Source organism: Suncus etruscus, chromosome 3 (assembly GCF_024139225.1).
Source record: "Suncus etruscus isolate mSunEtr1 chromosome 3, mSunEtr1.pri.cur, whole genome shotgun sequence".
Taxonomy (NCBI): domain Eukaryota; kingdom Metazoa; phylum Chordata; class Mammalia; order Eulipotyphla; family Soricidae; genus Suncus; species Suncus etruscus.
This window is the reverse complement of record NC_064850.1, coordinates 151,175,887-151,191,178: the sequence shown is the minus strand read 5'-3', so window position 1 is coordinate 151,191,178 and position 15,292 is coordinate 151,175,887.

Here is a 15,292-nt window from a genome sequence, read left to right as displayed (position 1 = left end):
CTGACTTTTTCAGTCCTGTTAGTTGACATGTTATTTCAGTTTGGAGTTTTGTCATTTCTGCCTTCATATTTTCTTGGTTCTTATTAGTGTTCTGTTCAACTCGATCCATGGTTTCTTGGAGTCTGTTGAGCACCTTCCATATTGCTAGTCTGAAGTCCTTATCTGAGAGGTTGATTAGTTGTTCAGTCATTATCTGGTCCTCAGAATTGTCATCTTCATTCTCTACGTCTGATGCTGGCCTGCGTTGTTTCCCCATTGTCACACTTGTATTGTGGGTTTTTCTACGTGTTGTAGTGGTATTCATTGTCTATATGATGTAGGCAGCACACTCCTCTGGCTCCTCCCTTTCTGGATGGGCTGACTTGCCTCTAAGGGAGGGGAGTCCTCCGTGGATGAAGCCTCACACTGGGACAAATCTTAGGCCCGAGCATGCAACAGAGAAGACAGTCCAGAGAGAAATGTTTGCTTCTGTGATATAGCGCCGTTCTTAGTGTGATTTTTCCTTCTTGTTGCAATGGAGTTCTTTCCTTAGAAAGAGTGCACGGCCGCGTAGCGAAGCGGAGCGGCCGTGCTCCTCTGAGCCTCTTTTTGCCCCTCTCGCAAGAGTTTCACGCAAGAGGACAGCAGACAGACATAGACAGGTCACACTCACAGTCTTTCACAGCTGAGCCCCACTGGGCCGGTGTACTTTTGCGGATTTTCCCCGCCTGGTGTCACACACAGGGAGCCAGCTTTTGCAAAGGTTAGCCGGTTTTTATGCTCTGAAGTCCCTCCCTGAAAATGGCGTCTGGGCGAGCGAGGTTTCTGGAGGCTCTTTTTGCCCCACTCGCAAGAGTTTCATGCAAGAGGACAGTAGACAGACATAGACAGGTCACACTCACAGTCTTTCACAGCTGAGCCCCACTGGGCCAGTGTACTTTTGCGGATTTTTCCCGCCTGGTGTCACACACAGGGAGCCAGCTTTTGCAAAGGTTAGCCGGTTTTTATGCTCTGAAGTCCCTCCCTGAAAATGGCGTCTGCGACTAGGCTCTTTTTCTTCTGAACCACTGTATTTCCTACTTCACCTGGTGTTTCATATGCCCAAACCATTTGAAGCATATACTCTCCTTTGTTTTCAGGATGATTAAGGATTTTGTTTCATGGGGCCAAGAGAGATAGTATAGTTAGTAAGGAATTTGCCTTCCTTGAAGCTGACTTAGGTTGAATCCCAGGTACCCCAAATGGTCCCCTGGGCCTGTCAAAAGTGAGTCTTGAGATCCATAGCCAGGAGTAAGCCATGAGCACAGCTAGTTGTGGCTCCAAAATATATATAAGAGGAGGATTTTGTTTTAGTATCTTCAGAAAAAATTGCAGGAAAACACTGTCTCATGAATCTCAAGTCTAGAAGCTGAGAACCCCATTTCTCAGACTCCATTTCTATAGACTTCCATGTGGTAAGTGAGCATTGCTTGTAGCAGCTGTGTAGGTTTTGTACTCCACTGACCCATGGAAAATAGTCATTTGCTTCACAGCAGAACCTACATTCTCTTCCATCAAGTTTTAAAAAGGCCTTTTCTTTAAGACTCTGTGGTGGGAATGTTACACTGGTAAAAGAGGGTGGGGTTCTTTTTGTGACTACAACCCAACTACAGTCATATTTGTAATCACAATGCTTAAATAAAGATTAAAGAAAAAGGGGCTGGAGAGATAGCATGAAGGTAAGGCTTTTGCCTTTCATGCAGAAGGTCATCAATTTGAATCCCGGTGTCCCATAGGGTCCCCCGTAACTGCCAGGAGCAATTTCTGAGCATGGAGCCAGGAGTATCCCCTGAGCACTGCTGGGTGTGGTCCAAAAACCACACAAAAAATATTAAAGAAAAAACAGAATTTTCCCTCCAATTTATCAAAGTCAGAGTCAATATTTGTGTTGTGTCTTTACTAAGAAACTATATAGGGTTGGAAAGACAATACAGAAATTTAGGGGTTTGCCTTACATAAGGGCCACTACAGTCCCAGCTCAGTCCCAGACACATATATGGCTCCCTGAGCAATGCCGAGTGATCCCTGAGCATAGAATCAAGAATTCTCCCTGAGTACCACTTGCTGTGGTCCAAAATCCATAAATAAATAAATAAATAAATAAATAAATAAATAATAAGCTCAAATGTATGAATGATCCAAAACATTGCAAAAAAGTCCATTCAGCACAATCCCTGTAAACTATTAGAATGATTAACTAAAGAAAAGTTGACAAATATAAGGTAAGGGTTTATAGTAGTTGCAATTTTTATATATTGCTGGAGTAGTAATATTATATATTATATAATATATAATATATAATATTATATAATATATAATATATATAATATATAATATATATAATATATATAATATTTTATATATTGCTGGAGTAGTAAAAGAATAACAACTATTGTCAAAACAGATAATATCTAGTAATATTAAACATATACTTTCTTTTGATGCAAGAATTCCACCTAGTGATATATACCTTCCCACACCCAAAATAAAAACATGTCTACTAAGAGTTTTGTATAAGAACATTCATTGTAGCTTCATTTCTAATGGCCCAAACTGGAAACAACTAAAGTCTTTCGCAATAAAATGGACAAACATTTTAAGCTATAGTTAAGCAATAGAGTAATAATTCTAAGTAATAATAGGAATAAATTATTGTTAAACCTATAAGTTAAAACAAATAGGTGAATACTTAATGCATTGTGTTAATTAAAGTATTATAAAAAAAGTGTTCCTGTTGTTTTTCCAACCCATTTTTATGCAATTGAGAGCAGAAAAAATTCAATAGTGATTGAAGTCAAAATAATTCCTGGAAAAAGGCAAAAAATACTATAAAAGTTGGAACTTAACAGATAGTAGAGTGGGTAGGGCTCTTATATTGCATCCCATTTAGTCCCAGATGGTCCCCTGAGCACTGCCAGAGTAATTCCCAAGTGCCGAGCTGGGTGTGGCCCCCAAACAAACAAACAAAAAAGAATTATGTAGGACATCTATGTGTTTATTAGCATGTTGGCATGGGTCTATGAGCTTCTGGTAATTCAAGTAACTATAAGCTTACCACCTGCAAATATCATTGCTTATAAGTATGTAATGATAAGAACAAACTGTCAACTATTCAAACACATATACCACATCAAATACCCATGCACTACAATTCATACATATTACACATCCATACATGTACACACATGGAACTCCTATAAATACATATATACAGTAATGCACATACATTGTGGGGAAGTTCAATGTTCAGACAAGGAGAAGGGACAAGTCTAGAAAAAGGATCCTCCTCAGAAGTCCATTCAGGTGTTAACATCAAACTCACCAGTAGATATTTTGTTTCCAAGAAACATTTATTTTTTTAAGTTGAAATCTGATGTTTTGTTTTGTCCATTGGAATATTTCTTAGCAGCAAATCTTATTATTTATGCAAAGTTTAAAGCAACCCTTTGCCATGAATGAACAACTAGTCAGTTGAAAAGCCCAACTAATTCCCAACTCTGCTTTCAGTGAGCCTGTCACGAGCAGACGCATTCCCATCAGAGACTCATTGAAGGTATCCTCAGGCCATAGTGTTCATAAGCAAGATGCTAGGAAAACAACATGAAATAGAGAAGATTCAGACTTATCTTTTCACTGCCAAATATTCTCTGGCTTTAAGTAATAAATTATGGCAGCTTCACAGTATTTCTTTCTAGGTCTCCTGCAGTGCAATAAAGTTGAATGTGCATGCTGAGAAATGGTCCTATTTATGGGGTAATATAATGAGTGTATCCTTCCCAAAGAAAAGTATGCTGACCCAGAGTTCTGGGATCTGTAAAAAATCAGGTTCTTTCATTTTTTCCTAAGTATTTGCCACATAGATGCTTTTAATTTTCAAAGATAAGAATTCATGCATACAGAATGTATATGATTTCAAAAAGAAAACCAAAAGTGCAACAAATGCAGTTGCTTATTTGCATTCCATTCATCTGATGACTGCTGAAGTCTTTTAAAGATGTCAATTTTACATTATCTATATATAAACAGTCTTATAGGTTTGGAGTTGTTTTTTTTTTTCTTTCAGATTTTGGTTTTTGGGTCACATCTGGCAGCGCTCAGGGGTTACTCCTGGCTCTGCACTCAGAAATCACTCCTGGCAGGCACTGGTGACCATATGAAATGCTGGCATTAGAACCATTCGTCCTAAATCGGCTCCATGCAAGGCAAATGCTCTACAGCTGTGCTATCTCTCCAGCCTAGTCTTATCATTTTTAAAGCTAAACAGTTTATTTTACATTATATTATGCTCTGTATATGTATCCCTTTCTTTTTCCTTTTCTGATCTTTTTGTAGCTATACACTTTCCACTCAGTACTATTATTATTTACCTCATCCAATATATTAAAATAAAGATTCTGCAAAGATGTGATGAAAGAAAGAAATATCATGGCATTATTAGCAAAAATAGTCTTTCTCCTAGAACTTTAGAAGTTCACTTCTAATGTACCAATTAATTTGTTTTTTTTTTTCTAATTAATTTGGTTTTTAAGTATTTTTTATTTGGTAATACTATTTAAGTAGTTTCTATATTCTTAGCTTTAATATTTTACTATTCACCATTTCACCAAGAGATATCACGATGTGAGATCATTTTTAAAATAAAACAATAATTCATAAAAGAAATTAAAATAATACCAAAGTAAATCTGTCACAGAATCAAAATTCATGTTGGGGATTAATATTCTTATAAACACCCACAGAGGCTGAAGTGAATGAACAGAGGGTAGGACATTTGCCTTGCATGTGACCAATCTGGGTTCTATCCTTGGCATATCATTTGACCCCGGAGTACTACTGCCAGTAGTAGTTTTCGAGTGGAATGCCGGAAGTAACCCCTAAGCATTGCTGGGCATGGCTCCCACTCAAAAAAAAAAAAAAGTCTTGTTAACATCCAGTGGCAAGTTAATACACTGTGGTGTTAGGGTTAGTGGCCCAAGTTTTAAAATTTAAATAGCAATGATTAGATAAAAGGTAAGGTTCAAATTCCATGGGAAACCATTTAATTGATTGAGAGCCCAATGTTGGAAAGGTGTGCTATTTGCCATCAATGACACTGAGTGCCACAGTGCTTTAATCTTAAGGAAACAATACATTATCAAAGATACACAGTCCTCCTTTATGTCTACCTGGGAAGTTACAAAGTTACTAAAAATGCTAAGACCCTGTGAGAACAAATATAAACTCTAATCCCATAAATAATCGAAACCAGGTATATATTTTCTCTAGAGGAGGTAAGAGTTGGCAAGGCAAAGAATGTCTATTATGTTTTATTTGATGAAATGAATGAATAGTAGATAGATGTTCTGAATCATTTTATTAGGAGTAATGACTTGGATTTATGAGGTGGTTTTCTTCTGAAGATCTAAAGACACTTTCATACCTATTATTTTGTTTCTGTTGACATCAACCTGGGAAACAAGGCACTGTTGTGAAATGAACATCAAATACAGCAATGTTGTCTATAGAAAAAAAGAAAAGGCCTGGGAACCCTTTGAGCTCTTCAGGTCCCCTTGCAGAGCGAAAGCACAGTGGTTGTTCCTGCATGGCCCATTTTAGCAGCACAACAGACATTGTTTGTTCATGCAGCTTTCTAGTTTACACCAGAGACACCTTGGGCGGCAGATTAAGAACTACCCTACTCAGGTATCATTTTTTAACTTCCTTTTTTTTTTTTTTAATAAAAGGACTTTATTTTGTGGCAGTTTTAGGATTACAACAAAATTATTAAGTGCAGAACACACACACACACATCCTCCCCACATTATTAACATCCTTATCAAAATAGAACATGTGTTACAAAGATTGAAGCTTTGCTGGCACATCACTTCACTCCAAACCTGTAGGCTATATTTGAAGTTACTCTTGATGCTTTTCCTTTAAAATTTGTCAGGCGTGCTTCATATATACAGTGCCCATCATTATAATAGTATTCAAAGTTATTTCACTGCCCAAAATGCTCTATTTAGTTATCATTCACTTTTTATTGTCTTCAGAGTTTTCTCTGAATGTCTTTTCTATAATGTCTTAAAGTTAGAAAGCAGAATTTTTAGATTTATAATTAAGAATTTTAGATTTCTCCATGTGTTTTTATGCTTTTCTGTTTAATGATTAATAATAATACAGTGTCTGAACCTACTCCAGTTTATTTGCTCATCCACCTAATTGGAGAACATTTTGATTGCTTTATCTTTTGACAGGGATGATAAATAAATAAGCATCTACATGTAAGATTTTGTTTAGAACTACAAGTTCAACTCCTTTGAGCAAACACTAAGAAGGACAATTGTTAAACCATGAATAAGAGTGTGTTTCTTTTTGTAAGAAGAAATAACTCTTGAATTTGCATTCTATCTTGCCTATTTTCATCTGTAATAAATGAGGGTTCTTATTGTTCCTTTTTTTATGAGACAGGCCTTGATGGGAACAGAATGTTGGTGAAAGTACAGCAGAATGACTTCTCTTCAGCTTTATCTGATATTGTGATAGAAAGACTCCAAGGGTCAGATATGGTCATATTTGTAGGAACCAGAACATATGAGATGTTCACTAACAAGCCAGAATCATTATTTTCTAAATATTCCTTGTCATTTATCAACAGACAGTGAAAAAAACCCTCTTTGATGTGAGGCAAATTTTTTCTGCCATGCTGTAGTATCATATTGTATGATGAGACTCAAAGAAAATGTAAAATTTTCAAGGAATTTGAAACTCTACCTGGTTTTCTTTTATCCCTATAGGGCATTTCTACACTGACAGACTGTTATGTTCTAACTATCTCTCTTCCCTAGTTTGCTTCCTAGAACAAGCTTCAAACTAGAATCTATATCATCACCCAGTACCACCCCAGAAACAGAATACAAAAATCTACCTATTGTTATATTACTTGGGAAACAGTGGAAATTGCCCTCATGTCTGGGTTTCCCTACTCACATATTATCTTTTGACTTAGAGACATAAACCAGCTATGCATAAATAAACCTCTTCTCTGTCACATGCTTTTGTCCTTCTCCTCTTATATTCTGGGGTCAAGGATAATTGAGTTATGCCTGTATTTAATACATTGCATGCCCTCATCCATTTATTTCTATATAACACAGAGAAGTGAGATAATCCTGCATTTGTCCTGGTTTACTTTACTCAACATGATATTCTCTGATCTTATCTAGATTGTTTGTACTTTAGCATATAAAAATCCATTTTTAGGCCCACAATGGTTCTGGTAATTGAGTGATTTGGCAACTATGCAGAGCAGGGTTTGTTAGATTCCCTGAAGCCTGTGGAAAAGGCCCTTCTGGTACTTGTAAAGGAGTAAGGAGTCAGAATAGGAAGTATTTTGTTTTCCTGAAACTATTTGGCCCTAGGGTTTGCAAGTAGAATTTTGCCCAAAGATCACAGTGAGATTTGTTGATTTGAAATGCAATGACATAATTAAAATTCATATTTTATTGGCCAGAGCAATAGTACAACCTGTAGGGCACTTGCCTTGCTTGCAGCTGACCTGAGCACCCATATGGTTCACCAAGTACCTTCTGAACATTGACACGAGTAAGCCTTGATTTGAAATGAAATGATCATATTAAAACCTGTGCATTTTTCAGGTCAGAGCAACAGTACATCAGGGAGGGTGCTTGTCTTGTGTGCAGTTAACCTCAGTTCAATCCCTGGCACCCCATCTGGTCCCAAAAACATTGCCAGGGACCTTGAACAGAGAATCAAGAGTGAGCCCAGGCACTTCTGGGTGTACCCCAAACCCAATCCCAAATACACACACATACCTATGTTTTGTAGGAAAATTACAAAATGAAGATAATAAAAACTGTCATGGGACCAGAGAAATAGCTCAAAGTAGTTGAGCACATTCTTTTCGTTTGTTGTTTTGTTTTGATGGCGCTCAAGAGTTACTCCTGGCTTTGTACTCAGAAGTCACTCCTGGCGGGCTCGGGGGACCATATGGGATGCTGGGATTCGAACTTGGGTTCCTCCTGTGTTGGCTGCATGCAAGGCATACACCTTACCGCTGTGCTATTGCTCTGGCCCTATGAGCATGTTCTTTGCATACTGGAAACCTGGTTTTAATCCCTGACATTGTATGTTTTATTAAGTGCCTATAATAGACTCTTGAGCACAGGAGAAGGAACAGCCCCTGAGTACCACTGATGTGGCCTCAGAATTAAAAAAAAAAAAATCTGATTTCCACCCGTAAATTCTGTTAATTGTATGTGTGTCTGTGTGGTTTGTGAATGTCATTGTGCACATTTTACTAGGCATGATCTACTTTTTTTGCACATGTATCATTTCTTTTAATATAATATCCTGAAGTAAATGCTCCATGCTCAATAATTTTCATGTCTTAAAGAAAATCTTCAAAGTATTGAAATTCCAGAGACAGGACCTTAAAAATTAAGCTATGGCTCCTGTTTGCTAAGTGTAATTAGCTCTTTACAATGAGGCCAAGTTTTGGGCTTGATAATACAACAAGTAGGGCACTTGCTTTGTACTCAGATGACCTTGTTTTGATCCTACGCATCCTATGTGATTCCCCCAGCCCTTCAGGAGTGATCCCTGAGCACTAATAGGTGTAACTCCAAAACAAACAAAAAGAAATACAACGACACAAAATTTTAGGCAGTCTAAGATCTTCAGACTGAGTCCAGGGGAAAGCTAGCTCTGTTTTGATTCTGGAAAGTCTGCAAATTCAACAGTTAAGGAAGAATCAGAACACCTCATGTTCTTCTCAAATGTGGGACATGGATCCCTCTTGTACCCTGTTCTCCTACAGCCTTTTTGGAAGAGCTGAAACTTGCTAGTGTCTTCCTGTTTGTTCCTTCCCATAGAGGTAGAGAATATGGTTCAAAGGCTAGCTTGGGGGTGAATGACAAAGCAGACTGCAAGCCCAAGCCTGCTTCACAGGCCCAAGAGATAGGTGAGGGCCAAGTCAGGAGAACCTTCATGGGAAGATGAATATGCATCACCAGTTTTTATGCTGAGAGCCAGAAAACTTCTTTCTCACTTGAACAAAACTCTATAGAATTCCATATTGGCACACAAACCTTTCTTCAGTCATGCCATACAATATGACATTATAATCTCAGGGTGGATGAGCAAAGTTGTTGATATATAAGTCCACCTGGAAAATGAATCAAATACTTTCTTCACTAAGAAGGGACTTGTGTTCTTCACAACAAACTAGTGAATAAGACTTGACCCTTAAAATATGAGTGTGCAGAAGCTGATACTGAAATAAAGCATGTGGGACTCATTATCCAGCCCTCTCTCATCAGACGGATGTTCATGGAAATAAAATCAGGTGTTGGAGGTCTGATGGGTAAATGATGCCAAGCCACGACCTGTCAGGATCTCTGACATGGTGAGTCTTTTCCAGAGTCTTTGACTTTGGCTATGGAGCAACAGAAATTTATGAGAAGACTGAATGCTTTTCCTTTAAGTCCTATTTAGTAAGCCTATGGACAAAGAGCAAAGCAACATAGGACAGATAGATCTTCCAAGGAAATTTAGTCAGCTCTTAAATCTTCTTGGGAATTAAGAGATTCAAAAACAGTCATTCAATCTAATAACCTCCTTGTCTGCTGTCAAGACACATTGCACTATGGGGCCAGAGCAATAGTACAGTGGGCAGTGTTTGCCTTGCACATGGCCAACCTGAGTTCCATCTCAAGCATAACATATGATTTCATGAGTCCTCCAGGAGTGATTCCTGAGCGAAGGACCAGGATTAATTCCTGAGCACTGTCGTGTGTGGCACCCCCCAAAATTTTTTAAATGTTGCTTTTTATTCAATTTCAAACTGAGCATAGTTTTCTGGTCTGTGAATGAATACTTGGAACTAGTATGGCACCAGGCACCAAAGTGGCATATATCTAGTGAATACCAGTGGCACAAAGCCTACAATGGATGTTGGAGCTGTTCATTATCATCACCTCAGGAAGGCCACTGCAGACACAAGTGTTATGTCTAGAAATTCACCCCTGCATTGCTAACTAAAATGATTGACTAGATTTGAAGGAAATTTTGGCTCTGGGGTGTTTTTCCCTTAAAGCAAGTGCTGAGAAATTTATATATGCAACCTATAAATATATATAGGTTATTTTATAGGTTATATTTATATATATTTATAGGTTGTATATAAATGATAGGAATTCACAAGTACTAAGAAATTAAATGTTTTCTTATTGGAGTTGATGATCAATCCCAATTTTCATTCTATTCCAGCCCTGTCCTGAAATCTGGGCCTGACAGCCTGAATCCTATGCTCATGGGTACTTGGGATAATGATTCATTGATGTAACAATAAATAAAGCTAATTTATTTTCAAATACTGTAATTTATCTTTTTTATACCCCCTTCACTAGTACAACATTCCCATCACCAATGTCCCAAGTCTCCCTCCTCCCCACCCCCGCCTTTACTCTAGACAGGCTTTCTACTTCCCTCATTTATTCACATTGTTAAGATAGTTCTCAGTGTAGTTATTTTTCTAACTCATCAATCTTTGTGGTGGGCTTCATGTCATGAGCTGGACCTTCTAGCCTGCCTCTCTTTTGTCTCTGAGAATTTTTGCAAAAATGTCTTTTATTTTTCTTAAAACTCATAGATGAGTGAGACTATTTTGTGTCTATCTCTCTCCCTCTGACTTATTTCACTCAGCATAATAGATTCCATGTACATCCATATATAGGAAAATTTCATGACTTCATCTCTCCTGGCGGCTGCATAATATTTCATTGTGTATATGTACCACAGTTTCTTTAGCCATTCATCTGTTGAAGGGCATCTTGGTTGTTTCCGGAGTCTGGCTTTGTAAATAGTGCTGCAATAAATATAGGTGTGATTAAACTATTCAGATATACCCCTTCTTGCTTCCTGATGTGTGCTTGCAAAGCTATAATTTTTCCTCTTAGTACCGTTTTTGCTGTGTTCCATAAATTCTGATAATCTGTGTCTTTATTATCATTTATATCCAAGAATGTTTTGATTTCCTCTTCGATTTTATCTCAGACCCACGAATTGTTCAGTAATACCACCACCTGTAGCCCCATGGCCTACCAGTTTAACATAGGTTTATTTTAAGTTTAGATTGTTATAGTTTGGGTCTCTTGACTCTATTGTCATTGACTTTGGCTTGGGTATTTAGTTCTGATATTTTTTTTCTCTACCCATGCACCTGAGACCACATGGCCCCTAGGCTCCATCCTCTTTTTTTTTTTCTTTCCTCAATTTGTTAGAAAATGCAGAAGGATGATGTAAAAAAAAAAGTACATATACACCTAGCTTAATGACCAAGTTCTGTTTCAAGGACTTGATCGTTAAGAGAATTGGTCGTTAAGTGAGGAACTGCATGTACTGCATACAGTAGCACAGTATATGCATAGTACTTGACAATACAGTATTCTGAATAAGTAAAATAAAGAGAAAGATCAAACTGAAAACTACCACTTGTTTTAATTTGCATAGGTTGTGTAATTTACACACAGTACTGCAATGTATTACAGAACATAAAGTTAGTAAAGTAGGCACATTAAAGCACCAAAAAACACAGTACTGTACTGTAGAGTGTACAAGATGGAAAAAGGATATTTAAGATAAACAAAAAAAAATAAATTCAGGCTATCATTTTAGTCAATAAATCCTTCAAAATCTTCATCTATGTCATCATCAGATTTATTATCAGGAGCTAGGTAAGGGACATGATAGTGTAGAAATTGAAGCATTGGTAGTGCTTGGTATAACTTTCCAAAAGTATCCACTTAGATTAGTCTGCTTTGTCATTTTCTTTTTTTCTTCATATATTTCACGATAGCACTGTAAAACTTCACTTATTTGTCTTTCACCTCTGTGAATCGTTCAACATTCGGATCCATACTCTCTAGTTCCAACATAGCTGCATTCACTTTTGAGAACACACCAGCTAATCCCTTCGCAGTAAACTTCTTTGGTACTTTTTTTTTTTCTGAGTTAACAATCGCTTCTAAACTCTTTTTTATTTTTAATTTTTATTGTAAGAATTTATTCAAGAGACAAAACTGATTAACATAATGAGGTAAGCTAACATAACATAATATAGTGACATAATATAACATATAATATAATTGGTGTAATAATAATTACATGTAAGTCAAAGAAAGTTTCTGATTAAAAACATATTTTTTTTCCATAATGGCTTACATATCTTTCACAGTACTGTTTTAGGTACATATTAACATTGAATCAGGGGAATACCCATCACCAACTATGTCCTCCCCCCATTCCAGTTCCCTTTCTACAACCCATATAACCCACCATCACCCCCCAGGCTGCTAGAGTAGGTGGACCCCTCTTTGATCTCATATCTGTTTGGTCCTGGAACCCTTGTTTCCCCTTCTATTTAGAGGCAGAGCTAGAAAAATTGAGGTATGTGGTTTTGTTTGAAGGCAAGAAAAGCAATAGAATGGGGTACAAAATAAGAGGGGAAAAAATGAAGTCAAAAGTCAAATACGCTGAAAATGGGCTGAGTCTCTCTAGAGGCTTCCAACCTCAGTTTGAGAGAGGATGTAAAATAGGTAATTGAAATACCACAACAATACAGAAAAAAATATCGAATTAAATAACCGGTGAGCACTACAGCAATAAAGATAGGCACCACACAATAGTCTCGGTTCTGAAATCAACTCATGCTCGAATGCAAAAAGAAAGAGAAAGACAAGACAAAATAAAATAAAATAATATTGGAGACATCAACCATAATCTCCACACCAATATAAAGACATCAAAAAATTGATCAATCAATAAATAAACTAATGGAAAAATGATTGTTTTGTGCTTTCCATGTTTTCATTTTCTTCTTCCTCCACCAGGTTCTGCTGAAGGATTGAAGTTGTGCTTTTAGGTAGATCTATTACCTTTACATCTGAGTTTAGGTCATCAAGATACTGGGAATGGCCTGGAGCATTATCAAGCAGGAGGATAATTTTAAAAGGAATGCCCTTTTCTTGACAATAGTGCTTCACTAAGGATACGAAGCAGTGGGTGAACCAATCCTCAAATAAAGCTTGAGTCATCCATGCCTTGTTATTTGCTCGGTTGTAAATAGGCAGTGTGTTCTTTCTAACTCTGCTCAATGCACATGGGTTTTCAGAGCGATAGATAAGCAAAGGCTTCAACTTAAACCCTGTAACATTTCCTCCCAACAACAATGTGACCTTGTCCTTAAATATCTTAAAGCAGGACATTGTCTTAGCTTTCTTTCTTTCAGGCATTTTCTTGCCAAAAAAGTCCAGTTTCATCCACATTGAAGATCTGTTCTGAACAGTAGACACCTTGCTCTATGATTTTATCAAATCGGTCAACAAATTTTTCTGCTGCTTCTACCTCTGCACTTGCTGCCTCACCACTGACACTCCAATTATGCAGGTTGAATATTCGAGAAAACAGTTGAAACTATCTGTTACTTGCTGTAAAGGTTTGGGTTGATACTTCACCTCTGCATGCTTGCAAAGTCTCAAAGATATTGAGTGTGTTGGCTTGAATTATTAAAAGGCTCAATGGTATTCTTTTTTGAATCTGGTCATCAAACCAGATAGCCAGTAACTTCTCCATATCATGAATTAGGCCTTTCTGCTGTCTAGTTATTATGGCTTTCAAGCTTGTTGATGCTTTCACTGCCTCTTTTACTCTATCCTTATCCTTGAGGATTCAACAATCCATTTCAACAAATGGTTGAATGTGCCAACTGCAAGTCATGTGCTATCTCATGGGCTTTTTTGCCACCTTCATAATCCTTTATGATCTTCATTTTCTTCTCAATATCAATAGCCTTCCTTTGTTTCTTGGCATTTTCTGGTGAAGTATTGCTTTTCCTTTTTGGAGACATCTGGGGCAAAATAGAATACAGAATAAGGTACTCAGATCACACACAACTTGTATGCTTGAAGAAAAAGCTTTATGAACAGTTACACTGTACTGTACATACTATAATGTACTACATCTGTACTGTATATTGTCACACTACTGTGCTGTATTGTGTGGGCCTGAGAGAAATCCTGGACTGTATACAGTATAGTTGTACTGTATTACAGTATAGTATAACTGTTTATAATGTTTTTTATTTGCATCGAAAAAAAAAATTTACTGCTAAAAAGTGAATACTGACCAGGAAAACAGCACTACTGCACCTCAGAATAGTGTACATCAGCCATGAATGTCATTGAGACGCCGGTAGCACATACCGTCGGTGAGATGGTCATAAGTGTGAGCGGTCCTAACAGTGAAGAGATGGTTATAAGTGCGAACAATTGCTAAACAGGTAGGTCATTAAGTGAGGAGTATCTGTAATTAATTTCCCAAGGTTCTATAAAAAAAAGATGGGAACCTCTATCTAGAGTATCACCATTGTGATACTCAGGTGCTCAGAAATCGCTCCTGGCTTGGAGGACCATATGGGATGCCTGGGGGTCGAACCCTGGTCTGTCCTAGGTTAGCATGTGCAAGGCAAATGCCCTACCACTTATGCTACTGCTCCGGCCCCTCCTCACATTTTTCTAAGTAAATTCGTTAAATAAAACGATTTTTCTTATTTCACTCCTACATTTCCTCCTGAAATTGTTTTCTGTAAGAGAAGTAAACATTCTTGTAATGCCTGCACTGAGGTTAGAACTGACTTTTCTTTTCCCCCAAAGAGCAATTCTTCTCTCCAGTTTTGGTCCACATCTCCCCAAAACTTGGGTGGTGAAGATCAGTTCTTATACCACAAAGAATTAATGGATTTCAAAATATTTTTACAGCTGCCTCATGGGGCTGGTAGGATACATATATCCATGCCACAGAGATGCTCAAGGCAGACTTTATCAGTCCTAACCTACCCAGGTGGACAAGGTGAGTATGACGAAGAGGTGGAAACACTCTTTACTTGAAAACTCATACTCTTATCACCCAATATAATTGGTGAGATAGCCAGGAGTCAGGTGATCTGCAACATATCTTGCAAGATACCTGAGAGAACCCTACTTCTTTTGGGAGTCACCTCTCCTAGGTGCAACAGGACCAGGCAGTACAAGGGACTGAACTGGGATCAGCCACCTGAAAGGCATGCACCTTAGCTTCTATTTTTCAGTCCCCAGAGTATTTCTATTAAGAATATTTTTTTCCCATAAGGTTACAAGTTCTGCTCTGAAATATCACCCCCTTTATCTGAACTGTTAATTTATCTGAACTCTTTATCTGGACTGTTAATTCTCAGCCT